General features: G+C 35.2%; 1 protein-coding gene across 2 annotated transcripts in view; it reads left to right on the forward strand.

The window, feature by feature from the left end:
* SCAF8 (SR-related CTD associated factor 8) overlaps positions 1-13,367 on the forward strand; it is a 265,897-nt gene that overhangs the window by 184,528 nt on the left and 68,002 nt on the right. The gene's annotated exons all lie outside the window — the stretch shown is intronic.

Below are 13,367 nucleotides of genomic sequence, written 5' to 3' on the forward strand. Positions count from 1 at the left end.
TCTGGTACCACCCATCCTAATTTTCTAGCCTTATAGAATATGGAAAGACCTCCATACATTTCATGCAGCAAACAATAGACTGCTCTTTTCCTTCTTTCCCTATGCCTGAAACATCTTTTTCCCTTTTCACCTATCCCAACTTTAAAGCCCAACACAGATTATTAAATGTCTCATGAAGTTATCACTGATCCTCAAATCACACCTTCTACACTTGACGTTGCATAATACTTTCCCCTTGTATGTACAAAATTATCAGTCCCACAAGGACAAGGACCATATCATCTGTAAACTTTATTTAAATGTCTCCCAACATCATGATCTTCCTGTAGTAGTCAATGGTTGATTAATTATTGCTGGTCCCAAGAAAAACAGTGTGGTAATGTGGATGGATCACTGAAAACCTATCAGTATTCCTTGAAACACTACTTGGAACTCATAAATTAGTAACATTATTGTAATGCAAAGACCAGATTTTAGGCTAAATTCTATTAAAGTGGTTTCTACGGACTTCTTATTTCTCACTAAAGCAAAATTTTGTAATTAAAGGAACATTAAAAAATCTATTGTATTATCAAATGATGAGATTTTGAACATATTGAGAGCTGTTAGAAATATATTTTTTCCTTCTCTAAGCTGCTAAATAAATGCTATATAACTGTGTAGCTTAAAAAATATAGTTAGGATTTCTATGGTAATAGAGACAGGTAGGAAGGGACTGATTTCTCAATGTCAAGTTATTTTTAAATAGGCATCTTGGCATCTAGGCTAATCTTAAGAGTGGATCAGGGGATTCATTCCTTTCATGCAGAAAGATGAATAATGTGCCTGAGTTTTAAATAAGATTACATTTTTATCAAGATCTTTGATTGGAGTCCATTTTCTATACAGTAAGAAATAGAAAAGCAGGTAAAGTTATCAACTAAGTGACTAGAGCAATGTACTGTTTCCTTTTATTTCTTGTTCAACAACTCTAACCAAAAAAATTTTTTTCAAAGACTGGTTGACACTATTTCAACCACACCAAAAGTGTAAGAGCTACCCATGGGCCCAACTAGTGATCAGCATAGAAGCTTTGACCTCCTCTGTTTGTGCCTGGATCAGTTCTTTTTTCTTTAGGCAACTAGTGACCCCCACTTCCAGAGCTTTACCATATTAATGCCAAATTTAATTTCAGCCCAGATCTCTTGAGATTTGACTACCTCATTCTCCCCAGTAGCTATGATTATAGGAATATGACACCCATGTCCAATTTGACTAGTCTAGTGCACTGTAAAAATCTAGAAAAAGAAAAATAAAGATGCAAATCCCTAGGCCTATTAAGAATGCTGAAATATTGACATTTATCCTAAGTTTAATGTGAAAAAAGGAAGAGAATCCAATCAACACGCATTTATCAAATAGCTATGTGCCAGCCTCCATGCTAGGCCCTGGAAATATAAGAACAATAAATGAAGAAAAAATTTTTACTTGCAGAGTACTAGCATTCTAATGTAAGAGATAGCAAGTATATGTATGAGTATATACAAAATAAACATAAATGCAAGAAATATAAAGTAGATAGAAAGAGGGAAAAATCAAGAAAAGCTTCATGTGTAAGTTGGTGCTTGCATTAAACCTGCAATTGAAAGCAGTAGCTTTGAGAAATTTCATGAAAAACATGAAACAATTCAGATGCTAGATAACAAACCCTGGAGCACATGAAATTGAACCTGACATTGAGAAAGTTTGAACTAACCAAATAATAAGAGATTCTGGGGACTCCTTTTTGGAGGGATAAAGGAGGAATAATAAATACATTTCATTCTTATTATTGCTTCAGTCCTAAGTGCTTATTATTCAATCATAGCATTTGGATGGAGCTACTTTCCTGAAGATAAGATGTATGACTGGGATCCCATCTGTTAAAAGAATGATGTTAAAAAAAAAAAAATAAATCCCATGGCACTTTAATAAGGGCAGAGGTTGATGCTTTTGTTCTATGGATGAATCCCCTTTTCAGAAGCTTCCACTCCCCTCCGCCTCAGCATCTGGACAAGACCCTCTTTGTGAATAAGCATGAATATTTAAAAGTCCACACTCTATCCCTGTCTTCCATCATTTTCAAAGGAAAGCCTTCTTCCAAAGTCATTTTTCTCCTGGGACCTGAAACATTTTGAGCTCACTTTAAAAACAGTATTAGTTGACTTTGACAAACTGAATCAATTTAGTATTTACACAATTAGAAAGAATACTTGATGTGGGATGTTTGGTTTCCTAAGTAAATGCTGGCTTCTCACTTGAATTCCAGCACAGACACCTCATTCAAATGAGTTGGGTGGTCTTGGGCAAGTTCTTTGTGGTTAATAAATTCCTCTCCAAAAAGAAAAACATCTGTTCCAGCACTATTTTAGTATAGGAATTGCATATTGATGGTTGTTTATATCTAAGGTAATTTGTTTTAGATACTTTAGTAAGGTAAATAGCTAAAATTTTGGTAAAAATAGTTAGAAATCTGGAGTTGGGATGGCTCTCTCCAATATCTGTAATTAGAGAAAAACAAGCAGTTTTCCACTCTGCTTACTGTACTGCCACTGGTTAATTTAGCTGTACAACAACCTTAGGTAAGCCACTTAGCCTACTGGGGATTCAGATTTTCATATGTAAAAAAAATTAGGAAAATTGGATTAAATAATCTTTAAATTCCTTCTAGTTTTAAGCCTTTAGGAGCTCCCAAATAGCAATGTTTATAGAACATATTCTGTAGCATAATTCCAATATACAAATTAAAGTTCTAGCAGTACTTCTCATAGATAACAGAGAAGGAAAACAACAAAAAACTTGCTAAATTTTGCTCCTGCTCCTTGCTGCTAAATTAATCCTGTGGATCAGTTAGTTGTCTTATTCTTTTTGTTTTTTGAATCTAGCAGAGTGCCTTGCATCTGATACACATTCTGTGAATGAATAAATGAATGAAATGTTTTAATAGTGCTTTTTGCAGTAAAGGAGAAATCCAAATTATAATATGTGAGCATATTCTGTGTATAAATGTAGAATACTGGATTTTGCCATTTGGTTTGATTTGTTGCTGTTTTAAGCACATTTTATGGTATGTTAAGGAAAAAAACCACCTCTGCCTATTGCTTCAAATTAACTTAAATCAAATTAACTTAAACTTCAAATTAAATTAAATCCATTATTACACATTCAAGTGTTATTGTGTATGGGGGTTAATGGGTGTGAGTAAACTTGAAAAAAAAATCTATGTGGGGCCTAGAATGATGAAAAAATGACTTTCATTTTCACCAAGGTTAGTATTGTCTGCTCCAGTAATCAGGGAAGAAGCTAATCCTGGATTAGCTTTTTATTCTTCCCTCTTGGTAATGTTAGGATGGAATGGAATGTTGTTGAATGAAAGGAATGGCTATTCAGAAGATATATGAAAATCAAGTTCTGAAGATTTGGCCAAATTTTTATTTTATAGAGTGCTAAAGGAACTTTCATACAGAGTTATGTAAGAGGTAATATGGAAGAGAGAAAGGCACACAGAGAGGATTGGTATTTGACTCCTCTTTCTGCTACTTCTTTAAACAAATTATTTTATCTCTTCAAGGCCTTGATTTACTCAACTATAAAATGAAAGGATTAGGCCAAATGATTGCTAAGATCCTGTTTAGTGTTGTCTGTGATATTATGAAAGATGAGAATTCACTCTCTCCACACTTCTAGCAAATTAAGAAAGATGGGGATTTAAGTATTCTCCCCCCATCTTCTCTGTCTCATTCTAATTCCATAATACCCTCATGTCAGGAGAAAAAATAAAACACATACACATGGAGGTAGAAGATAAATGGGAGACCTCTAATACAACTTAATGATGTCAGATGCTAGAAAACTAGTGGTAAAAAAGCCATGTCTAGAATAGCTGCTTTTCAAGAAACTGTATTGGCCATAACATAAGACAGAAATGAAGTGCTTGAGTGTAGACATAGCCTAAATGTAAGTAAGAAATATCAGAAGTATGTAAAATGGATCTAATGATTTGATTGATTTAGGAAACTAGAAAATCCCTCCATAAAAACAGCCAGGGCATCAACCCCATTGTAACTTAGAGAGCATTACCTGAGGCACTGAGGGGTTACTATGGTAACTGAACTAGTCATGTATGGAGTTGTTTGCATATTGCTTCTCCCATTAGAATTTGGTTTCCAAAAAGGCAGGAACCATGTTTTTAAATTTCTTTGGCTTTCCAGTTTTTAGTATAGTGCATATAGTAAGCACCCAATAAACGATGGTTGATTAATTGGTATTTTAGAGATAGAATTTAAATCTAGCTCATTCTGTCTGCAAAAGCAAACCACACTGCCTCTCTTGGAATGCAGTTCTATATTTTCTTTAAATAGAATGTGATGCAAAAAAATTCAACCTTCTCATGGCATCTAAAGAAATGGATAATATGTCCCTAAAAACTCTTTCTCTTTGAGTAACACTACTTGATATACTGGAAAAAGAAAACTTGTAACTTTCTTGGATTTATCTTTTCACATATAATTATACTGTAGCAAACTGAGAAGCATTATTATATAGGGGAGTGAGCATTGTGAATCATTTCTGCATGAATTGAGGATATTTCCAAGCACTTTCTTCATTCTAAATATAGTTTCAATGTTAAAACCAATTGGAATGATCATCAAGGCTGTGATCTTCAAAATTTAAAACTATCAACAGAATTTTTCCAAAAGAATTGTTTCCAGAATATTCATAAGATTGTAGAGATCTGGGACTATAGAGCCACCTAGTCTAATCCGTTTATTTTTGCATTTGAAGAGATCTAGACCCAAGGGATTTGGCCAAATTTGCACAGGTACGGAAGCATTAAGATTTGAATTCAGGCAGCTAGATGGTACAGTAGATGGAACACAGGACTTGGAGTAAGGAAAACCTGGGTTGAAATCCTGACATTTTAGCTGTGTGAGCCTAGATAAGTCACTTAAAAACCTGATTTCAAATCCTGATACTAGTTATGTGATCCTGGGCAAGACATTTAATCCTTTGTCAGCCTCTATGGAGATGATAATAATAGCACCTACTTCACAGGGTTGTTAGGATCAAATGAAAATATCTCACTTTGCAAACTGTAAAATGCTATATAAATTCTTATCATCACCATCAATTTTTTATTGCTAAGTCAGTGCTCTACCAACTATAGTTGAACTATTATAACAGTCTCTTAATGGTCTCCCTTCCTCTAGTCTCTCCCCACTACAATTCATCATTTATCATCTGAAGTGATTTTCTTTTAGCACAGGTCTGACCAGTAATATTCCCCTGCTTAATAAACTCCAGTAACTTTCTAGGATAAGGAATAAGACATATTCTTCTCTTATTGACTTTTAAAGTTCTTCACAACTTTATCCTAAGTTGACTTTCCAAACTTATTATAGATTTCTTCCCTTCACTCACTCTATGGTTCATTTAAACTGGTCTTATTGCTATGGCATCCCCTCTCCATGACTTTTTAAATAATGTATCTTCTGCCTTCATCCCTTAAAATCTCTAGCTTCCTTTTAAGTTTATGTCAAGCCCCAACTTGTACAAGAAGCTCTTCCTAATCCTCCTCAGCTATGTGATCCTGAGCATATGTATATGCACAAAAGAATATAAACTCATTAAGGACAGTTTCATTTTTGTCTTTGAATTCCCAGTGTTTAGCACATGGTAGATACTTAATACTTGATGAGGGGTTGGCTAATGATATGCTACTTCTTACCAAAAGTATTCTTTGCTCTCTTTAAACTAGTCCCATGCATTGCAGAATAATATTCTACAACCATTCGATTCAAAAAACATTTACACAGCATCTGCTATGTGGAATGCATTTACCATGCTCGGCTCTGTGCAAGATTGAAAGATGAAAAACAAAATATTGCCTGTCTCGAGTAGCTTACAGTCTAATAGGGAGGATAAAATCTTTATAGAAACAGGGGTAATAGTAGAATAAGGTAAAATGTAATCAGGATAGCGGAAGGACCTATAAGAAACATAAAAAGAGAGTGATTAGGGAAGAATTTCATGGAGGAAGTAGCACCTGACATGGTTCTTGAAGAAAGAGAAAGATTTCAGTAGGAAGAGCCTTAAAGGATGTCTGTTCCAGACATGGGGGATGACTTACCTTAATCCATAGAGGTGGGATAATTTCAAAACAAGATCAAGAAACAGATTTCTCTTTTGAGTGGAGCATACAGTACATGACAGGGAGAAGAATGAAATAAGACTAGAAAAATTGCCAAGGGCCTTCAGTATCCAACTATGGAATTCATATTTATTCAGAATACAACAGAGAACACTGGACAATTCTGTAAGTGGTTGAGCAGATGATAAGATCAGATCTGTAAATTAAGAAGATTATTTTGGCAACTGGATGAAAAATGGATTAGAGAAATGAAATACTAAAGATGGGAGAGTGTTTATGAGGTTATTCCAAACCAAGAGGTAATGAGGGCTTAAACAGAATGGTGGCCATATAACTGCAATGGTGGAGACAAATATAGGTGAGCATACTTTGGAGACCAAATCTACAGGTCTTAGCAGTTAACAGTTTGGTTATGGGAAATAAAGGGGAGAGAGAAGGCAAAGGTGACTTTATGCTTTAGAGACTGAACAACAAGGAGGATGATGTTGTCACCACAAAAATAGGAAAGTGGAGTGGAGTATTGTGAATTTCTTGAATGATGATGGATAAGGATAGGAGTTTCTTTGATGCAGAGACCTCTCAGGTGAGAAAACTCATTTACAAATGTATGTTGGCCCCTTCTCTGCAGTGTCTAATTTTAGAGAATAGTCTGGAACACTGAACAATTAATAACTTAGTTAAAATCACATATCCCCAGTATGGCTCAGAAATGGCACCTGAGTTTTGAGGCCAGTCCTGCTATACCCTATACCATAATACCTCTCATTGATGTTGAACTCAAGTAAATAACAACAATATTAATGATAATAATAATAGCTGATATTTTAAGAATTGCAAAGAGCTTTACATTTTTCTCAATTTGTTTCTTACAAGAGACACCAATTTTCTGACTATAACAGAAAGGGGGGGAAATAGTCCATATTTTTCTCAAATACAAGAACTTTAATTTTCAGGCCTGTGAAAACTATGTTAAGAGGAAATATTTATTTTTTTCAGGACCAAACTGCTGGAATTACTGAATTTCCAGAGAACAGAGTCTTGTCTCGTCTTATTTCAGATTTCAGAAAGGCTAATTAAGAACAAAATATTGGAACTGAATGAGAGAAATCAATGTCACCAATTCATTTTATCCTAATGCTTAATCTATGTAGATCTTAAATTAGGTATGAAAAACTGTAGCCATGCTGGACCTTTTCATGTTATATCAATTATCTTGAATCCACCTTAATAGACCACAAGCAACAGCATCACTTCTTCCAAGTCCTTCCTTACACAGCATACATAAACAACTCAAAGTAAATTAGACAGGCAAAATTTTACAGTCTAATTCAATTTGACTGTGCTTATAGAAATGTTATTGCTAAAGTCCAAAGAGCAGGAAATAAGAATTAGTAAAGTAATGAATCATGATATTAGCTCATTGTTCGCTTGTTTGGTAGTTTGAGACAGATCCTAAGCAGGTATCGGTTCAGGAGCTTCTTGCATAAATTTTTGCTCTGCATTGAAATAAAAAGACTTATTAAATTCATGTTTGCCTATAAAAATTTAAACATATTTTCAAGTGATGCTGAGCAGCTATGAATAAGTCGGGGCAAAAGACCATGGTTAAAACAAACAAATGATTAACCTGGATAATTTGAGTACAAACGTGAGTTAAATCATTTGTTTATTCTTGTTTCCCTTGGTCAATAGCCATGAATACAGACTTTTTGCCAAAGTCAAACCTCTTAAGAGATTTATTCATAAATGACTATTTAAAATCCAAACAAAAATAATAACTAAATAACATTTAATTTCACAATTACATTTTAAAGATTCTGGTTCATTAAATTGCTTCATTTATTCAGAAAATATATATTTTGTGTCTGGGAGTTCCTGCCCTCATCAATTAATTAATCCACAAGCATTTATGAAATCCCTATTGTGTTCTAAGAACTGTGCTAGCCACAGAAGTCACAAAACAAAAAAATGATATAACCCTTGCCTTCAGAGAATTTTCATTCTACTGGAAGAAACAACATGTTCATATATGAAACATATAATATATACCTAAAGCATGTGCAAAAAAAAAAAAAGGAACAACATAATTTCAGTGGGATAGAGAAGAGCCATTAACACTTGAATGGATCAGGAAAAGTTTATTTAGAAGCATGTGTTTACATTTGATGCATGAGCTGAGCTTTGAAGGAAACTGTCATGTGCTAAAAATGCAAAAACATGGCCTTACTCTGCTCCTTTTGGGCAGTTTTTGTCAATATCTTCCTATAAGTTTGACATGAGGAGTCAACCCAATATGTTGGTGGTTTCTTGGGTTATCTTGACATGAAGTCCATAGCAGCAGAGCACATAGACTCTTTCTTCACTTCATCTTAGTTTTAATGTCTAGCCATCCTGTATTTCTTTGGTGATAGCTTTTACTCCAATTTTGCATAGTGTCAGTGGTGAAAATGCCAGCCAAGTCTCTTAGACTTATAAATAATGATTACTTAAGCTACTGCCATCCTTGCCAAAGCCAATCTGAAAGGAAACCTAGTTAATTAGAAGAATTAGTCTAATTAGTGTACTATAAGGTTATTTCTTTGATGTTGTTTTAAAGTTATCCATATTGATTAGCTGCAGCAAATGGACTAAAATTTCAGTGTGCCATTTGCATCATCTCTGTTTATACTGACATTGCCTCTTCTTAGTTTTCTTCCCATGATTTTTTTTTTTAGTTCCTTTTTTTAAAGCTGAGTTCACTTTTAGCTATGCATCTTAAATTATGATTTATTTTTTCTCTTTTGTGAACTCTTTTTGGTTTTCACCTTTATCAGAGTTTAATCCTTGCAAAAATCCCATTGATTTATTGCATCCAATTGAGTGAGGCTTGGTTTAGTGAAAGAAAAAACAAAGTGTTGTAGAGGTGTCTGATTTAAGCCTATACAGATTGAATTTTTTGAGATTATGTTGACTGAGCTAGACAGAAGAGCTGCATTCAAGTCCTGTTTCTGACAAATCCTAGCTATAAGATCCTAGATAAGTCACTTATTCTAAATTATAGAAATATTATTGCTAAAGTCGAGGCACACCAGAAATTTCAGAGAAATTATTGGCTTGCATTGGAGGGAGTTTTTCAAATGGGAATTCTTTTTATCAAGAAAATAATAGGTCCAGTCTCTATTCCTGTTCATTTTGTGGTAAGAGATCTCATGTTTAGGGAGCATGTTCTGGTACTCAGCTTCTCTGGACAGAAATAAGATAAGCAAACTCAATGTCTTAGGAATAGGACCATATTGGCAAATAAGCTAGGTAAGATTTGAGGCGCTCCCATCATTTCAGAGTAGGTTGCCTGCCCTACTGGCTTTGGGGCATTGTCTATACAGGCAGTACTCTGAAATGATGGCTTTAAGTGCCTACTGTGTTCTAAGTTCAGTGTTCAAGGCACAGAGAATACAAACACAGATTCAAACAATCTCTACTCACAGTGAGCTTACATTGTAATGGGAAGGACAATAAACACAAGCATCTATAAGTATGTCCAGAATTAAAATTAAAAAATACCAATAAATACAAGCTTCTTAAAGAGCAGGTAGTTATGGAAAAAAAGAACTTGTAATTGGGAGGGCAAAGAATCATGAAAGGGTTCCTGTGGAAAAAGGCTCTTCAATTATCTCTTAAAGGAAGGATTTCTATGAAGTGGAAGTGAAGAGAGAATGCTTTCAGGCATAGAGAAACAACACCATTGCAAACAGATGGCAGATGGACTACCATGTATCTGACAAGGGCACATTAAGCCTATGCAAAGGGAGACTTGAGAAGGAAAGGATCATAAGCATGTGTATGATGAAACACAGGGTGATAAAACTCTTAGATTCCTCTGGAGCTCTTGGACCTAATTAGAAAGTAGGGTTTTTTGTTTTTTGTATGTTTGTTTGTTTGTTTGGTTTTTGTTTTTGAATGATGAACCTACAGTGGATCACAGCCAGCAATACTGAAGTTATGCCCAGTGAGAGTTTGGTTTCTTTGGGTCAGATACATAATATCATTGTATTCACCTGAGAAGAAAAGGAGAAAGTTGCAATTGCCCTTCTGTAGACTAGCTTTGGAATGAAACATTTGCTACAGTAAGGGGCTGGATTGCAAAATCACTTCCATTGGAGGTGCCTTCTGAATGGATATAAAACTCAACCACTTAATTAGCATTCAGAATAAATATGGTTCCTAGTCCTAAAATAATCCGAGTGTCCACACAGCAAGTGTAGCCAAAAAACAACCCAACAAACAAAAACCAAAACTCAAGTTATCAAGCTTTTAAAAAGCCTACTTTGCATTTCTCCATTTCATTTGGCTTTCCTAGGAGTGAAATAATAAAGCAAAATCTCTCTTCAGAACTGAGACAGTTTCAACCAGCCTGATCAAAGAAATGGACCCTGCCAGGGCCATTAGAACTATCATCAAGCCAACCCCATAGATGCTTTTAAGCAAATTATAGACTCCCCTGGGTGGAAGAGACATGGAAAGCACTGATTTCAGCCCTTCTCCAAAGCATGGATTCTTTCAAGGTTATCCCTGATGAGGGCTGCTCTAGCCTCTCCTTAAATCCCTCACAAGACTACCCTCAATTTGGCTTTCATATGATCTCATAGCACTTTGGGCTTCTCTTGGGCTTCTATGAGAAATGAGAACATGTTCATTGACCTTACTTTGCATCTCCAGCATTTGGCACAGGTGTCTCAAGCATGCTAAGGGCTTATTGACTGACTGGCTGAATTTGTTGTCAGCGTGCTGCATATGTACTCTAATTTATTTATTTATTTTTTTGGAGAAGTAACAAGTGGTACAATGCAAAGAGCTGCCCCTCGAGTCAGAAAGACTGTGTAACCCTGGGCTAGTCATTTACTTCTTTCTGCCTTTTATAATCTGTAAAATAGGAATATTAATTGAATCTATTAGGGTGGTTGGGAGGCAGACCTCAAGACATCCTATAAATGCTACTTACAAGCTAATATAAACCACCTTGCATTATTCTGGAGCTCAAATTTGGAAATGGATGCTAGAATGAATCTGGAGAAGTAGGAAAAGAATAATAAGAAGGTTTGTTGTAAGAGGACTAATGGAGAGAAAGAAAGATACCAAGGTAAAGAAGAATGAAAAGAGGAAAGATAGCTATCTTCAAGTATTTAAAGGATCCGCATGTGAAAGAAAGAATCAGCATGTTCTCTGTGACTTCCGTAAGGAAGGAGTATATATTAAGAGCTCTTTATTTGTCAGGCATTATCCCAGGAAATGAGAGTGTTACAAAGTATGAATTGGACATAATAATGGCCCTTAAAAAAATTATAGTATGGAGAAGTGATAAAGGAGTAAGAATGATCAAGACATTTAGTACTTTGGAAAATACCTGATTTCATTGGTAGAGATTTTCTTTCTTTGGCTACAGATTGTAATCCCGCTACATCTCAAGAGGCAATTTCATGTATTCCTTTGTCCAAAAAAATTCACTGGTTGGTAGCCAATCCTCAGGTGATAAGGATTCAACATGTACACAAAATAGAACAATCTAAAAACATAAAAGAAGGAAAGAGGTCTCTTACAACTCTCAAGTTCTGTGGTTCTGTTATATGGAGAGAATGAATATTTATTGCCTTTTCAATTTTAGGACTGAATAAATCAATACATGTAGCTATATACTAATTTAGAACTTGGTCTTACTCCAGAGAGAGGCCTTCTATTCTGAAATGAGCCAGAACTTAAAATGGTCCCAGTACCATGAATGTGCACTCTGCTCTGATTCACCTTACATAATTTGGTGAGAAGGGCTCTTGATTAAATGCATCGAAGGGACATTAAGTAATGCAGTAATAGAGTGCCAGCCAGGAAGACTCATCTTCCTAAGTTCAAATCAGTCCTCAGGCATTTGACTAGCTGTGTGATCCTGGGCAAGTCACTTTTGCTTTAGTTTTCTCATCTATAAAATAAGCTGGAGAAGGAAATGGTAAATCACTTCAGTATCTCTGCCAAGAAAACCCCAAATGGGGTCACAGAGAACTGGACACAACTATGAAATGACTGTGCATGTGCACACACACACACACACACACACAATCTACTAGGGAAGTGAAGATTCTTCAGAGAGATTTTGTTTCCAGGAACATTGGTCACAGAACAGAACAACAAGGAAGTTGGCAGAGATATGAGTCTGGCAGAACTTCATGAGCAGAGAAAATAGATGTTGAAAGTTACAATGCTTTGGAATATGGACATGACAACCGAATTTTATGTATCATCTCAGAATAAGACAAAGTTAAAAGAACAGAGGATAATTCTTTTTGATCATAGAAGTTCATGAAGATAGTCACCCTAAGGAGTAGAGGGGTTGAGATCTGTCTAGGAGGGAGTGCTCAGTGATGAAGCACTGAAGAATTTGAATGCTCTGAATTCAGATACAGCCTTAGACACTAGCGATGTGTTCCTGGCTAAATCCCTTACCTACTGTCTACCTTAATTTCCTCATTTGTAAAAATGAGGATAATAAGAGCCCCTGTCTCATAACTGTTGTGAAAATAAAATGAGATATTTGTAAAGTACTTTGCAAACCTTAATATACTATATAAATGATTATTATTATTATTATTATTCTTGCATGTGCAACTAGCTTTGTCAAAAAGTGCTATTCACCTCAGAGGAGAGATTTTCTGGCATTAAGAATGTGTTCATTTATTTTTAAAAATGATATTGAAAGGTTTTTCATCTTGTATCTGACCTCATACCCTAGACAGTTGTCTCTTTGTCCTCCTAATAGAAACATTTCTGATATTTATTTATGCTAAATTTGCATAAAGATTTGGGTTTTGTTTTTTGTTTTTTTAATTTTTATTTTGATATAAGTTAACTCTCTGTCTTTGTGTAAAACAGTCTGTACTGTACAATCTCCCTACAAAGCAAAATCTCTGAAGTTAGTCATGTTTAAAAGGAACAGTACATTTGTAACAATGCCAGCTTGTGACTCATTAATAAATTAGTTAGCCAGTGTTCTCAGTCCTTTGTGATACTAGAGTTCCCCTAAATTGGATTTTCTCTGATTTCCCCTCATCCCTTGGCTCCCTTGGGTAAAGTGCTTGTGGAGCTTGATATAAATCCAGCAAAGACAGGACTATATTTACTCAGTTGTGAGAACAAATTGGACCCATGGGATACTGTACTTTCCTCATAGTTACTT

Source organism: Antechinus flavipes, chromosome 4 (assembly GCF_016432865.1).
Source record: "Antechinus flavipes isolate AdamAnt ecotype Samford, QLD, Australia chromosome 4, AdamAnt_v2, whole genome shotgun sequence".
Classification (NCBI taxonomy): domain Eukaryota; kingdom Metazoa; phylum Chordata; class Mammalia; order Dasyuromorphia; family Dasyuridae; genus Antechinus; species Antechinus flavipes.